The sequence below is a fragment of the Rhipicephalus sanguineus genome, chromosome 1 (assembly GCF_013339695.2).
Source record: "Rhipicephalus sanguineus isolate Rsan-2018 chromosome 1, BIME_Rsan_1.4, whole genome shotgun sequence".
Classification (NCBI taxonomy): Eukaryota; Metazoa; Arthropoda; class Arachnida; order Ixodida; family Ixodidae; genus Rhipicephalus; species Rhipicephalus sanguineus.
Window position 1 is genome coordinate 49,104,554 of NC_051176.1, and position 17,195 is coordinate 49,121,748.

Here is a 17,195-nt window from a genome sequence, read left to right on the forward strand (position 1 = left end):
GTCCGACGCGCTGAAGAGCGAGGGCCCCGTCACCAAGTAGGCCTCTTCAGTCATCACCTCAAACGAACCTTCTACCTCGGGGCTTCGTCGGCTTCGTTTCTGCAAAATGGCATGAACGAGAACGGAGACGCCATTTTCGCAAACTGTCCGCGCGGTAGAGATGCGCGGGAAGACCATTCCTCCGCTTTCGTTTCGATCCAACCCAAGTCATTTGCGGAGACTGTTCCAACACCTCCTCCCCGTTCTAAGCAAAACTTGTGGCTATTCTCACGTCTTGACCGTCACACTACCCTCGACCAATCCCGTGTGGCTTCCCCTTGTCCTTTTGTTCGATCCTCCTCCCCGTTCTATGCTAGAACGCGTACAAAATAGCGCCCCAGGTGTACGTTCTGGCAGGAGCTAGGTGAAGCCCTGGGTTTTTAAAGGGGTCATGAAGCACCCCTTGGGCTTGTTGAAAAAACACATCCTGCGGAAAGCTGACACGGCTATGAACTGCTCTGCCAAATATTACAGTCGTGCGCGCCGCGTAATGGCCACAAGCGGAGCGCGAAGTTGCCGTTTCCCCAGGCACCCTCTTTTCAAACAGAGGCCGGTTCTCACTCTCGTCGGTGGGCGGGGCGTCTGTCCGTTTACGTCGCGGATCTGTCCGTTTACGTCGCAAGAGACATAGCATTCTTATTGGTCGATAGCCACCGTAAATCGAGAGCGCCGTTCCGATCAGATGCGCTTCTTGCCGCGGGGTGCCGCCACTTGCCGGTGCCGCACTCCTCAGTACACGGTAGCCGCACTCGCGCAAGCGAATCACAACGGGAGAGCGATCGCATTTCATGACGCGCGCTGACGTAACTTCTTTCCCCCATGCCATATCTCCCTGTCTAGCTTCCAGTGCGCTCGTTGGCACGAGAAAAGAAAGCGCTGAGAGCGTGCGCCACACCCCCGTAACTCCGCTGATTCTTGACGGATTCGAGAAATTTTTGCGGCAATCGATTCGGGAGGCAGTACACTCCGATACTGAGGTCATTAGATCATTACTTGGAAAAGTGGTTCACGACCCCTTTAAGGCAGTCCGAGGAAGGTGAACATGACCTCGATAGAGGTCGACACAGCACGGTGCGCAGATTGGTGGCAGAAATATAGAGAGAACGGAGGAAAGCAAAATAGCGTAAAAACCAAGGTTACTCGGCCGTAAAATGCAGAAATTTTATTTATTTATGCAGAAAATTTATTTCAAGATACATTTTTTTTCTGTGGGAGCTCATCATTATTCCCGGCAGGCAAAGAATTATGTGCAATTTGAAATTGAGCTTGGTTGTTCACAGGTCACAGCGTCGTTATCAATACAACGCTCATAGCATCCAACTTCTAATCGATCTTGTCGACGTTTGCGTTGACGTGCATTAAACTAAGTCTTTGTGGGAAGCGCACTGCAACGTCCCGCAAACGTGTGCTTGCGTTTAACGTGCAACGGCTATTATCAATCCATTTACCGGAAGAAGGAAGAACAAAGCAGAAGCGCGCTAAATGTCCGAACAGTTCCTTAAACCGACGTCCCCAAACCGGGTGTCGCAGGTTGCTGTAATTCGACAACGCGTTTGCGGGAGATTATCACATGTCTGCGAATACGCTGATGCGATCGTATAGAAATTCCTGCAATATTACATTCTGGCACCACCGTCTATGCGAGTTTACGAAAGCGTGTCATGGCACCATCGAAAAATGCATCCACAGTTGCCGTATAAAGACAGTCAGATTATATACTATATACCGGTCCGCGATAATTGTTGGCTGACTTTGGTCAGGGCTTAAACGAAGACGAAGATTTCATTCAGCAAATAAAACTTCCTGAAAATAACGCATTTTGAAGGTATTTAGTCACTTCTAAATCATCTATTATTGAAGTTGAACACACACGGACACGCACGCACACACAATCGCGCTTTGTTTTTCGCCAATCTCGCGCCTTTCAGCGCAGCACGTACGTTCAGCCAACACGCATATTTAGATCAGCATCTAGCGTCTAGTTTTACTGGTAATTCTGCATCAAACTGTGTGGGTCCAACGACGAGCCAAGCCGTTGTTGGACCCTTAGCTTGGTGCTAGTATTTGTCGCACACATCGAATCAATTAAGAAATTTATGTAATGCAAATGCATGTACATCGGAGATATCGTTCATCTTTGTTCGGGCATGAATTTCGCAGGACTGGTAACTAAGGTAGTTTTTTCTATGTGTGATCATAGGGCACAAGTAATTTTCTGGAAAAGATTCGCGCTATCTCAGTTCTTGGCTGTGTTGTTCTCTTAAAATTTATTGTCAACTTGCATCATTCAATGTTGGTTCTACGGAGATCGTCACGTTCTTGTGGTGGTGCAGAATTCATTAGCCGAGGCACCACCTACGAGATTGAACAATTTGGTGGGTGAACTTGCGCACAGCTGGCTGTCGCGGTGGTACTGTGGTTGTACGGTGCTCTGCTGCTGACCAGAAATACGTGGGTTTGATCCCAGCCGCGGACGTAGAATTTTGAGGGAGGCGAATTGCTAGAGGTCCATGTACTTACATTTAGGTGCACGTTAAAGAACACCAGATTGTCTAAATTTCCGGAACCTTCTACTACGGCTTGCCTCATAAGCATATCGTGGTTTTGGCACGTGAAACCCCGGGTATTAATACAGGATTGCTTTATAGTGGAACGCTTTGTATTTCATACGTGTGTCAACTGTATACTTTCAACCGTAATCGCTGTACCTCGCGTAAATAATTCTGGAATATACGTGGCTATTCGCGTCACGCATACATTGTGTTTAGAAGCGTCGAATACAATGGAAATGTTGAAATAACAGAAAGTGGGGGATCGTGCCGAACGATAGCACGCGCAAGTTTTATGCAGTCAGACATGATCACTGTGAAAGATATTGTGCAGCATACAGAAGCATGCTAGGGGGCTCCAGATGTTTTGCGCGTAGGCTGATGTAGGGTATTAGTTGTAAATTGTGTAAGATTTCATTTGTAACGATGTGTGCTCAACCATATGCCGCTTTTTATAGTTACTACAAATATCTGTCACTAGCGCTGTCACAAGTTATTTGCAGCGGGAGAAGTACATGCGTGAAAGAACGCACAGGTTTCGCGACCAAGCACTACTTGTGAAAGCCACTGAACACGGGATGCAGAGTAACTGAAAGTAAAGCTTGAGCAAACTGTTTATACAAGGATACAAGGGTCTCTCAGCAACTCAACCTGAACGAATCGGGTGTTGCAGGACTGCAAGGTGAACACTGCGCCGGAATACGGATACGGGGACCAAGCCTACATTATGCCCCATCCAATTGCGTTTGCTCTTTTGGCGAGTCACAGGTAAGTTCAGAAAACTACCATTGGCCAGTTCACTTGGTGTCGGTCGTCAGCGTACTCTCACTTTGTACAGTGCCGGTTGCTTCGCACTACCGCTTTCATTGTTGCGTGGACAGCGTTACAAAATTCAACTAATTGCTAAAAAAAAAGTGTAGCTGAATGCGGCATTTAACGTATACGATGTCTAACCTCACGTCAGCGCATGGTGCATGGCGAAAAACTGACATGAGTTCTCGTCAAGGGCCTCTGGCGTGAACGAGCTAGTTCGCTACATGGCGCCGCCAAAGGGGATGGCAACAGATATCATCATCATCATACATGCAGCAAGTTTATTAAAAATACGCGTTCCTGGGTTTGAGAATGGTCGCCTGGAATATTTATAGGTACGTTGGTCTCAGTTGGCACACAGCCTGCGCAGCCCAGGCTTGGTCAGGGTGCCACAAACGAGGGGGACTCGAGGTGCCATTCTTATTATGGTGACAGCTCCTTCTAAAGAGGGCGGCGAAAAGTAAGCGGTAAGATGGGGACATAGAATTGCCCTTACCTTTGCACTAGAGTTTCCTCCATGAAGGGGTGAGACCATGTGGTGGAGTATGTCAGTGTTTCGCCAGAAAACAGCCCTGTAAGGCAGCGAACATATTGGGATTCTTCTGTTTAGTGAAGCATAAAGGGCGTTTTCATAAACCAATGCATAATGCTGAACAGTTGGTAGTGTTGAGAGGACGCCCTTCAAGGCGAGCTAAAGCGCGAATTGAAAACTCCGGCATCGTTAACGACAGAGGAGAAAAAGCGTCGTTTTTTGTTCACATCTATCCGCGACCATCATTCCCTCTCCTCACGATCTCCTATTTACCATACCTAGTGCGAGCTTGTTGCATTTTAGAATTTCTTCTCCATCTATCTCGCTGCTGCCCTCGCCTGAATTTCCCATTCGTTCGCAACCATTGCTTTCCTGCAACGCATGGTTGCCTATCCTACGCATTACGTTTCCGGCCCAGGCTTAATGCCAACTAGAATTAGGATATCCACTACCCATGTTTGTTTTATTTTTTTTTATTTCACAGTACTTCAGGCCAGGAGTGGAATTACAAAGAACAGCACAGAAACAATTTATAACAACACCGGCACTACATGCAATACGTAAGTTTCGCTAGTACGATATTTAACAAAGAAACAAAAAACAGCACACACAGTTTAGAACAACACTCGCACGACAAGTAATGCAATATTCAACACGACAAATGGTGTTCAAGGGCTTCATCAAAATTGTCTCGCAAGCGAACAAGGGTGGGGGGGGGCGGTGTTATGAGCTTTCGTGAGGTCTAATAATAGCATTATACGCTTGACGTTTAACATTCCTTTTTTTAAAAAAAAGCGCAGTTCCGAAAAGCTGAAGGGCGAAATGTGTGCCCGCCACGACATATCACGAAAAAGAGTGATCCCTAAACATAGCCGTGCGCAGGGTTCCCCACCAAGGGGGGAGGGGGGGGGTGCAAAGCTGTGGGATGGCTTGCACTAAATCATTTACATATATAAGGAATAATATATAAGGAACTAACAGGCTGACCTTGAACGTATTTATCAATGGTGTCTTAAGTGGCAAATGAATTTAAACACTAACAAGTGCGTCCATATGTGTTTTTCAAAGAAGAAAAAAATAATTAATGCTAACTATTATTTAAGGGGAAACATTTTAGATAGAAAATGTAGGTACAAATATTTGGGTGTATTATTGTCGCACGATTGTTCCTGGAATGCACATGTGGATTATGTGGTTGCTAAGGCTGCGGTGGCTTTGAACTATATCCAAAGGAACTTGAGATGTGCAGATTATCAGCTTAGGAACACGGCTTACCTCACCTGTATTCGACCAATTTTAGAATATGCTTGTACTCTTTGGGACCAGTCACAAGTAGGCTTGATTAATAAATTAGAAAAAATTCAAAACAGAGCAGCCAGGTTTGTCCTGAGTCGGTATGGAAGAAATCACAGTTCCACCGCAATGAAAAAAGAATTAAACTGGGAGTCACTTTCATCACGACGTAAAAAACTACGTTTGAAGTTGTTATATCAGATATTTCATAATAAAACAGGAATTGAGAGACACACTTACCTAAAACAGCCAGATTACATATCTGAACGTATGGATCATATACACAAAATAAGGCCATACCGGGCCAGGACGAACCTGTACGCCAATTCAATTTTTGTGAAAACCATTAACGAGTGGAATGGTTTGATGTCTGAGCAAGTGTGCAGTAAAAATGAATATGTGTTTTTTTCATGTTTCTAACCCCCCTGCTGTAACGCCTCCGGGCAAAGCGGGGTTATGTATGAATAAAGAATAAAGAATAAATAAAGAATAGTGGCCCCAACACATTGCCCTGTCGCACACCAGAACTAACATTCAGCATTCTAGACACACTCGTTTTAATTTCAACGAACTGCTCACTCACTCGGGAGAGACTCACTCGAGAAATATTATTCGACCCTGTCCGCGGGTACATTACCCCTCTCCCCGCTCACTAATCTGGACTACCGGCGATTAGGGCCTGGCAGGCAAAAAGGCAGCGCACGTTGCCGCCCGCGCACTCATTCCCCGGGCCCCTGCCTCGCCCACCGATGACCCTTCTCATTCAGAAGAAAACTCTCCTCTCCTCACATTTAAATATGTAAAAAACCATAATTGGGACTCCCACCACCGCTTTCCTGCGTCCTGCAAGGGTTCAAGAAGGCGGACGAGAGAATTCTCCGGCTATTCACTAATACGCTACTGTGCCTGGCAGTGCTCAAACAATTTGACTCTTCCTTTTCCGATCTCTGCCAGTATTGTGAGATGGCTGACACCTGCCACATGGTATGGACGTGACAGCTCAATCCATATCCCCCCCCCAACCCCAACCTAACCCGAGAGGACTGAAAGGCGGCCCTGCTCGGCTGCGCCTCTCCCTCTCTTAGCAATGCCTTGCTCTGCTCTGCTATGCTTTCCCACTCTCTTCTCTTTGCCCTCACCCGCTTCGCCAATTTCGGGGACGCTCGGCACGGTTGGAACTCAAACTTCAGCAGCTTGATTGAACCACTATGGTAGACTAAACACTTTTAAGGTGTTGATGCTCTTCGAGAACGGTGCCACTTCGCTGATTGTGTCGAAGAATTGTCGTGTGACAACAGCGTCCCGCACCAATTTTCCTTGTAGGTAATTCTAAGACACTGTGTGGGTGGCACAGCCAGTGTTGCTTGGTGCCAGAATTTGTGACACGCGCAGAATGAATTTTCAAATGTATATGGCGAAGTCCTGTATGTTATAAAATAACATTAACTTTTATTGCATCATAAAATGGTCCGGTTTGGTAACTGATTAAGCGTTGTGAATATTTTATTGGAGTTGACGAAAGGGATTATTGAAACTCGAAGTATGATACGCAGACCTTTCAGGATGCAGCGGCATATACATGTAAGTAACCGCATACAAATACGTAAAGTTTATTATGTATTTCCAGTAGCCGCTCGCTTTACAATAGCAACAATCTCGTTCATCATCTAGATTAGCTGTCCTCGCCAATTATGCCCAGTCACCGTCGCTTTGCTATTCCGCAAGAGCGGCACCCTACGAGTACGAGGTCATATCTAACTTCTTAAAATAAGGTAAACTAAAGAAGGGGAATGGTTCGAGGCGCCCGCTTTGTTAGGAACAACCTTATGAAGCCATAGAAAACATAAGTGGCCATCATTCGCGGTTTTTAATTGAAACGTTGAAACCCTGATGAGGAACACTCACATGCTTGCTTATGCGGCTTGGACGCAGTAGTGTAGCATCAGACTGAAAAAGCCCAGATAGATTTACTATTCTATCAGTACTGACAGTGAAATGCAAAATGCAAACATGCCAGAGCTTGACCGTTTTGTGTCAAGTCAGAAATAATAAGCCGTGCTGAAAAGACATGTCCATAAATGAAAAAATCACTTGGGTGGACGTATGCATGGCTTAAAGAAAACTAGCAAAACAGACTTCGTGGGATCCACCATTTAGGTTTTCCTGTCCTTCTGCCGTTTTTGGTAGGATTTTTGTAGGGGCCGGGACAACTGGTATCCCCAGAGCGAAAGCCTCCAAGATCATGAGGCGTTTCGCGACTTTACCGTTAGGGGAATAGCGCGTGCGCTGTGGCATCGTGAAAAAAGCGGATTGGTGTGCCAGTTGTCCTTCTCTAGACGGTCGTCAGTTGTTGGTAGTCAAGTACCCGTTAGTAAGGAAAAGCTCGAGAAGTTTGAAAACTGTTTGCTTAGAGGTACGTAATACTCTAAAAGGATTAAATATTGGGCTAGTTGGCTGAGACATACTAGACATAACTGGCTGTGATATAATAGCACAAGGAATGAAACGACGAACACAACGAAAGCGCTTGTCTTCGTCTTCTTTCTTGTGTCCGTCGATTTATTCCTTAAACTAGTATGTCTCAGCCAGCTACATAATACTATTACAATTTTTTTTTAAATTCGCAATGTGCTTGTCAACGAAAATATCTTCTGGGGACTATTGGAACAACACTTTTTACTCGAGTCACAAAACGCGGGCTCTTTGCTGATAAAAACAAATCAACGGCATTGTAGCCCTAAGCAGGCATTCTACCATTACACGTTTTGCTCTGTCGTTTGGCTGCATTTTGAGGGGTGTATATTTGCAGTGATGAACAACCAGTGCCTTGGTGTTCACAAGCTTGACAACTGCTCTTTTCTGTAAAAAAACGCAGACTTGCTGTACGTGTGGCACGAGGTGACATCCTGAACACCCTGTGCCAGCAGGCCAGGTAGGTTTTCATTTACAACAATCTATTGCAAGCGTCTTCGCACCTTACACGTTTTCCCAACCTCCACTTTCCAAGCTTTTTGTAGTGACCAAGGGTTTATATTCCACTTGTCAATCTTAGTGACGCACGTGGCCGAAGCTGTCAGAGTTGTGCCGCACATCATTCGCCGTATTGGCTGCGAACAGCTCTGGCTAACACTCCGAGGATTACACTGACATACCTACCCGATAAAGTGAATGGGAAAGCGACCGCCGCTGTAGTTCAATTGGTAGAGCATGGGACGCGTCATCCGAAGGCTGTAGGTTCCATCCCTAGCTGCGGCAAGTATATTTCTCACTCACTTTCATTCATTTCCTTTTACTTCATAATTACTATACGACAGTTAAAACACACAATTATAGTCCCCTATACCCTCCTTAGCTTCATTCTGTTGGTTCCATTAGAAACGAGACCTCGGTCAATCCCCCGCTTTAGAATCGATTTAGTGCGATACTACTGTCTGTGTTCAAAATCTCCCTAAGGACGTCAATCACCGCGCTGCTAAGCTCGAGGACGTGGGTTCGGTTCCCAGCCGTATTTGGCCACGTCTGGATGATGGTGAAATGCAAGGACACCCGTGTAATTGCATTTACAATTACTCGGGTGTTGCGTGAGTTCCGCAAACAAGTCCCCAAATAGTCGATACCGTACTACGGTGCCGCGTCTGCATGTTTGGAAATTGCGCCAGTTTTCACTTTTTTTTTTGCGCCCAGCAAGTGCTGCCACCCTGGGCCGATGCCCGAAATGCCATTAACCTTTAGTTTCCTTCCAAGATTTTTTTAGGCTATTGCTCACACATCTACACGTGCGTGGGCGCGCGGTGGTAAGTGTGGCTTCGTCTCGCAGGCTCATTGCGTTTCTTGCGCTCACTAAGACTGTCTATCCGGTCTTTAATTTCTAAGGGCAACTGCGTGATACTAGTGAATCATTCTGCACTCAAACGCGAAGTACAGAACACAGGATCTGGCTGCAGATCCCATAGTCGGCTGTAACCCAGGAAGCTTGCCTGAACATTCACGGAATGAATGATAACCTTACCAGTATAACTACACAGCGTGCAACAGAAGTGGGAGGCACGGTCGTCAGACAAGACACTGGTGAGCTCTCCTAGGAGACTATAGACGTCATTATGAAAAAGCAAAGCATGAAGGCATCTAACCTGACAGAATAGAACTGGTAGAGCTTTCAAAGCTAATCAACAGGCGTAAAGTGTCCGACATAAAAATGCATAATACACATAGAATTGAACATGCTCGGAAGAGTGGACGAAGCCGAAAAGCGGTGAAGAGAAAAATGGGCACGGGCAGAAAACCAGATATATATACTGAGATAGAATGAAGGCAATGTCACGACCAATAGGGATAATATAGTTGAGGTAGCTGAGGAGTTCTACAGACATCTGTACAGTAGCCTGGACGACCAGGACGATAATGGCAGTAGTACTGAAGTATTATACATCCAGCCAGGAATGACAGAGGAAGTAAGGAAAGCATTGGAGGGAATGCAAATAGTGATAAAAGCTGGTGAGGATGATGTAACAGCTGATCTCTTGAAAACGGTGGACAAATTGTTTTAAAAATACTGACCACCCTGTACAGGAAATGTCTCAACTGAAAGCCAAAAATGCTGCATAGGCAGCTCCTCACTGGTTGATTTGCAAGAAACCGATTCCCACAATGAGTGGGATATTCCGGAATTTTTCCCCATTCATTTATTTCTTGCGCTGCCTGTTGTCGTTCTTGGTTATTCTTAGTCACCGCCTAAAGCGCAAACGCACGTCTCATCCGTCTTCTCTTGACACCGCTTTTTCATTGTGCACGGTCCACTCATCAGATCCCCGTACAATCCCCCGATGTATTCAATGCAGACCTCTGCAGTAGATACATCGTTCTTATAATAATTATTAGCTTGTAATATCAGTATTGTTCTTTTCACGACCACTGTTCGTGCCAGTATTTAATAACTCGTTATCATCATCATCAACTAGATACGCGCTGGCTTGACTGTGCGTTCGAGCGGCTCCACTCAGCGCCTGCGCGCATTCTGTACTAGATTGTACAGAGTGAACGCCTTTCAGATATCCATTTTGGACATTAAAGTGCCTCTTGAGAGAGCAAAGGTGTGCTCCTTTTGTTTCCTTCGTCTAGGGTGATAAACGAGGTGACAGCATTCTTTTAGAGCTTGTGCAGGCATTCATATATATAGTGCACGCATAAGTGAATATAGGTCCCGCACACTCAAAGCGTGTGTACGCGCTTTCGAGGCCGACGCACAATAGTCCGGAGCCAGACCAGGATTTCGAATTGCTTTCGTAGAAATGGTCTCATTAAACAGCTGTCACATTGGCACGTTAGAGCTTACGCGTGAGAAAGCGCGAAGTTCGTCATCAATATTCGCGGCACGATAGGTGGTTAGTGCTCTCATCGAGTCGGGTGTATTAGCTTCTCATTTGTTTTTCACTTTTATAAAAGCATAGCGTAAGAATATTGCGCACTAAACCTTAATGGTGGCATTTTGTGGTGAGGCCTATTGTTTCGGCTTGGAAAATCTAAAATTGTAAACACAAATGCTTACCCACAAACGAATAGCGCCAGATGCAACGGAACAGCGTTTTCCCTTTTGATCTTACACCGCAAATGAACTCTGCGATGTCGGTGCAGGTTAAAAAATATCACCGCCATATCCACAAAGTGAATGATGTTAGAGGAGCTTGCTCGGAGATGATCGGGTAACCCGCGAATCCTCCGTACACATTCCTCTGTCATCATATATTGACGTGACAACGTTGCAGCTGCGGCCAAAAGAGTGGTCGAGGAAGTCGCGCTTGAAGAGTCGGCGCCGCCAACCTCAGGTAGCGACCGCATTAGGCGCTTCGCCGCGGCATCCCGCGACCGCACTTCTTCGGGGTTCCCTTGCCGCCGCTTCCGTGCTGCTTCTGCTTCGCGACCTCTCACCGCAGGGTCGGCTTCACGGCACGCCCGCTTATCTACTGCTTCGCTGGCCCGCACCTCCGGGTTTGCTTGACGGCGAGCCCTCTTCTCTTCTTGTTCATTGAGTCAGCTGCCCGCGAAGAGAAAAGAAGCGCGCCAAACGCGAAACGCACCAAACGCAAAACGAGAGGCGCGGCCCTCTAGCGGTCACCTATCTAACTAGCGCACGCGCCTAGGGTGGTGTGCCCTGCCTTAAGCGGTGCGCGCCATCTAGTGAGCATTCTTGAAATCACCGGAGAGCGCAGCTGCGCCTATGGCAGGACCAATGAGAACTAGTGTACACGCCACCGACAACGGACAAGGCGCGAGCGTAAGAAGCTTGGCGCGCAAGCACGTTAGTCAAAGCTGTCCGGAGCCCGTCACTGCTCGGCGTCCCTCGTAGCCTTTGGCTTATTTGGTGCGACAAATCTCATGAATCAACCTTCCCCATCGCGCATGCGCTTTGCTTAAAAGCGTAGCTAACATTGCAGCGGTTCCAATATATCAACACGTGGCTTGAGCAGTGCGATAAAATCTGCGGCAGTTTTAGGGGGTCCTACATAGTCGCTGTGAAAAACATGTACAAGTATGCGTGTCTGTATTGAACCTGTAACATGCAGAAGCAGCTCTTAAGTGCTTATGAGTTTTACGTATAAACAGAAGATACGCAAGATTTTATTTGTAACGTTAGATGATATTGCACATTGTTTTCTCAGCCATGTAGCGCACCTTAATAAGGCTATTATAAATTCTTGTCGCAGCGTTTGCGCGAAACTTAGTACCATGGGGTTATTACGAGACAATTTTAGCGCTAGAAAGTACATGCGTGAAAGAACACTGGAGTAAGGGTACTGGGACCAGGACCACAGCCCGATACTCCATCCTATTGTATTTGCTTTTACGAGCCATTTTTAATGTGCTTGAGACAGTAGACGACAGCGGCGTGAACGACTGCGACTTCGCTACGTACAGAAAACTGTCATTCTACACACCGTTTGGTGTGGTTCGACAGCGCACCCTAACGTTGTATGTTGCCGGTTGCTTCGTACTGACGCTTTCACTGCTGTGTGGAAAATGGAATTAAAGGGACTGTCTACCGCCCGGAAAAATTTTTCTCATTGTGGTGAAAATGAGAAGATCGCTCGTCACATCGGCGGCAACGAGCATGCTTCTGCCCCATAAAAAAGGAATTATGTTTTTAATTTGATGTTGAAAATCGTGAAAGAATTACAGCTAGCGTCACCCAACGCCGATACGGTTCAATCTACTGGTAGGACAAGAGATTCTCGCAGGTAGACTCATTTTGCTTAAAAACAAACATGTATAACTTGAAATTGTATTTCACGCACTTGAGACACCTTTCGATTGCGTCAGCGAGTAATTTTTGGCTTTTCTTTTTCTCACGCATGCAAAAAGTTGCCCGATGGCGCTGCTTGCGGCGCCGTCTTCGATTTTGTCTGCTTCAAGTGATGCGCTATGTCATGCGGCTCTCCGCGCTGGCCGTACTGTGCCGCTGTATTGTTGTTAGGATGTCTCATATGTGCTGCGCTGTGAAGCGCGCATTTATTGTTTCTTTTTGATAAATCGACTTGGCTTGGATTGCGGCAGCAGTGCTAAAATAAGCGCAGACTGCGATTACGGCAAAACAAATGTTCTGTAATCGTATAGTAAGGCTTCATTTAACCGGTAGCGCGCTGAAAACGACTGTTACTATCTTTTCAATAGGGTTCGGCAAAAATAAAGTAATCCTAGCGAAATCACATGTATTTTCGGTTTTAATTTTTACCGGCACTACAATCATCATTGCGTCCACCAACCAGTGTTGTGGGCATGTTTCACGCCAATGCAAGAAGGCGGAACGTAGATCGAAAAATTCTGTTTTAAAAATTTCCACTCGCTTTTTAGAGAAACAGCAGCAAGGTTGGACACTTCAGGCGGTACGCTTTCTATTGCTGTACAAAGCAGAAAAGCAATGACGGACGGTAGACAGTCCTTTCAAAGGGGTCATGAAGCACCCCTTCGGCTTGTTGAAAAAACGCATCCTGTGGAAAGGTGACACGGCTATGAACTGCTCTGCCAAATATTACAGTCGTGGGCGCCGCGTAAAGGCCACAAGCGGAGCGCGAAGTTGCCGTTTCCTCAGGCGCCCTCTTTTCAAACAGAGGCCGGTTGTCACTCTCGTCAGTGAGCGGGGCGTCTGCCGGTTGACGTCGCGATCTGCATCGCCGCGTCCCAAAAGACATGGCATCCTCGTTGGCCGATAGCCGACGTAAGTCGAGAGCGGCGTTCAGATCAGATGCGCTTCTTGCCACGGGGTGCCGCCACTTGCCAGCGCCGCACTCCTCAGTACACGGTAGCCGCACTCGCGCACGCGAATCACAGCGGGAGAGCGATCGCGTTACATGACGCGCGCTGACGTAACTTTTTTACTCCGTGCCATCCCTCCCTGCGTAGCTTCCAGTGCGCTCGTCGGTACGAGAAAAGAGAAAGCGCTCAAAGCGTGCGCCGAACCCCCGTAACTCCGCTCATTCTTGACGGATTCGAAAAATTTTTGAGGCAATTTATTCGGGGGGCAGTAAACTCCGATACTGAGGTCATTAGATCATTACTTGGAAAAGTGGTTCACGACCCCTTTGATGTTATGATACCAGAACGTTGTTAAGAATTTCAAATAAATACAGGGCGTGTAAAGAAACGTGCGAGCTTTAACGAGGCCTTAAAGATAACAAAGGCAGCATGTGTAGGACATTGGTTCTAAGCAGCCATCTTGTACACGTTATGTGATAGAACGGAACGAAACGACACGAGAGGACGTGAGGGAGCAAATAGCCAATAGGCGAGCTGAGGGAATTCAGAAAGGTTTTCAAGGCATGAAGAAATGCAGTATTATAGCTGAACATCAATATTAGCAGGAATTGTTTTTCAAAGGTCGAAATTCAAAAGCGCGGTCTTCACTGGCCGCTAAATGGTGTGGCAAGTTCACGAGACGTACCCTAGAACGCCTAGCACGCGTAGTTATAAAGCGAGATTCAGTAAAGAAGGAAAATGTATATGTTGTGAGGAAGCTAAGGAAACGACGGAGAATGTTCTGATTGAATGTGGAGATATCCACCCAGGTGTATGTTTGGGAACGAGCCTACGCAAAACCTTGGGTTTTACGCACAACCATGGTAAGCAGAACACTTTCGCAAGAGAAATAAGTAAGAGACGGTGGAGTATTGGTGGCCATAGAATGGCCTCTGCCGTAAGGGGCAGAAAGCTGGGCTGTGAATGTTTTTTTTTTCTATGGTAGCATTGATTTAATCGAAGTTGGCAGGGCAATGGGCCAACTTAAAAAGAAGCGAGCTTCTTTTTAACGGCCTCGTTATAAAAAACGGCCTCGTTATAAAGGGGATGCTCATAGCATCCATCCATCCATCCATTCACAGTCGGTGGTGGGGGGCTGGTTGGGACTTTCGCAAACTTTAGGTGCCGGATTGGAGTAAGCCAAACACAAAGCAGGCTAATTCGATACTCCGATCCTAGCGCTTACGTTTTGATTCAGTCCAAGTCACTATCAGACGGAACGGTGCCTCCGTCCGTTCTGTGCCCGTTCCTTTAGAAATGATTGACAGCACTGCCGTTTCCGTTTGCTATTCCCACGCCTGACCGTCAGACGAGCCTCGATCAATCCCGTGCGGCTCCATGTCGTCCTTTCGTTACGTTTCGTTCCTTCCGTTCTATCACAGAACGCGTACAAAAACTTGGAGCACGCTTGAGCTTCGCCTTCAAAAGCAGAACGCGATAGCGTAATCGGGACCCGTGCGCATCGCCCTCTCTGGCTTCGGTTTTCGGAGCATGCCTCAACCGTGCCGTGAGGAAACGAGCGACTGTGCCCTTAACATTGGCTGCTTCAAACTATCCTAGAATGCCTACTGCAAATGCAGTTGTTAAGTGCCCACTACGTCATAATTCTTTCTTTTGCGAATCGGCGAAGGGCCCACTACGCGTCTGTAAGGCAACACGCGAACCTACGCAGCTGCTCACTTTCTTCATGCTTTTGAAGCTGATGTACATGGCGAAAGCCTTTATGTACATGGCGAAAGCCTTTAGGTTATGATATCATTAATTTTTAGTGGATCATAAAATACGCAGCTTTCGTAACTGCTCTATCGTTGTGAACATTTTATATTGGAGTTAACAAAATGGGTTTTTAATACAAAAAGATGTCCCTGCATTTCAGGGTAAAGCCATGTATATATGTGTCAATAACCTTATACTTACTATCATCATCGTCATCATCATCAGCCTGTCTACGCCCCACTGCAGGGCAAAGGCCTCTCCCATGTTCCGCCAATCAACCCGGTCCTGTGCTTTGTGCTGCCACGTTATACCTACAAATCTACCCACCTATATTTCTGTCTCCCCCTCACGCGTTTACCATCTCTTGGAATCCAGTCAGTTACCCTTAACGACCACCGGTTATCCTGCCGACGTGCTACGTGCCCGGCCCATGTCCATTTCTTCTTCTTGATTTCAACTATGATGTCCTTAACCCCCTTTGTTCCCTGACCCACTCTGCTCTCTTCCTGTCTCTTAAGGTTACACCTATCATTTTCCTTTCCATCGCTCGCTGCGTCGTCCTCAATTTAGGTTGAACCCTCTTTGTAAGTCTCCAGGTTTCTGCTCCGTAGGTAAGTACCGGTAAGATGCAGCTGTTATATACCTGTCTCTTGAGGGAAAGTGGTAGATTACCATTCATGATTTGAGAATGCTTGCCGAATGAACCCCATCCCATCCTTATTCTTCTAGTTATTTCACTCTCATGGTTCGGCTCCGCGGTTACTACCTGTCCTAAGTAGACGTACTCTTTTACAACTTCCAGTGTCTCTCCACCTATCGCCAAGCGCTGTTCTCTGCCAAGATTGTTCCACATTACTTTAGTTTTATGCATATTAATTTTCAGACCTACTCTTCTACTTTCCGTATCCAGTTCAGTAATCATGAGCTGTAATTCGTCTCCCGCGTTACTCATCAATGCAATGTCATCAGCGAATCGCAGGCCTAATTCTTCCCAATCTAGGGCCCTGAAAACCTCCTGTAAACACGCGGTGAATAACATTTGAGAGATCGTGTCTCCCTGCCGTACGCCCTTCTTTATTGGGATTCTCTCACTTTCTTTATGGAGGACTATAGTGGCCGTGGAGCCGCTGTAGATTTCTTCCATTATGTTTATGTAGGCTTCGTCGATGCCCCGATTCCGCAGTGCCTGCATGGCTGCTGATGTCTCCACCGAGTCAAATGCCTTCTCGTAATCTATGAAGGCTATGTATAGGGGTTGGTTGTATTCCGCGCATTTCTCTATCACCTGATTGATAGTATGAATATGGTCTATTGTTGAGAAGCCTGTACGAAATCCTGCCTGGTCCCTTGGTTGATTGAACTCTAATATCGTATTAATTCTGTTAGCAATTACTTTTGTAAATAGCTTGTAGACAACGGACAGTTAGCTTATGGGCCTGTAATTTTTCAGGTCCTTGACGTCCCCTTTCTTATGGATCAAGATAATGTTGGCATTCTTCCAAGATTCTGCTATCCTCCCCGTCGAGAGACACTTCGTATACAGGGTGGCCAGTTTTTCTAACATAATCTCTCCACCGTCTTTCAACAAGTCTGATGTTACCTGATCCTCACCAGCTGCTTTGCCTCTTTGCCTTCCCTTTAGGGCTTTCTTTACTTCTCCTGTCAATACTGGTGGGATGTCAGATTCCTCTGCGCTAATACTACTTCTTACGTTATCATCCTGACTGTCTCGGCTGCTGTACAGATCTCTGTAGAACTCTTCCGCTACCTCAACTATTCTGTTCATATTGTTTGTGACATTGCCTTCCTTGTCCCCTAATGCATACATCTGATTTTTGCCTATGCACAGTTTTGTCTTCATAGCTTTGAGGCTTCTGCCGTTCTTTAGAGCATGCTCAATTCTCTCCATATTATACTTTCTTATGTCGGCTACTTTACGCCTATTGATTAGCTTCGAAAGCTCCGCC

At 46.4% G+C, this 17,195-nt stretch overlaps 1 long non-coding RNA gene across 1 annotated transcript in view; it reads left to right on the top strand.

The window, feature by feature from the left end:
* The first annotated feature begins 4,355 nt into the window (after positions 1–4,355).
* Positions 4,356–17,195, top strand: part of LOC119391089 (uncharacterized) — a 303,791-nt gene continuing 290,951 nt past the window's right edge. The window contains exons 1-2 of the long non-coding RNA XR_007415559.1: positions 4,356–4,493; positions 8,102–8,158. This is a non-coding gene — a long non-coding RNA (uncharacterized LOC119391089). The remainder of the gene's footprint in view (positions 4,494–8,101; positions 8,159–17,195) is intronic.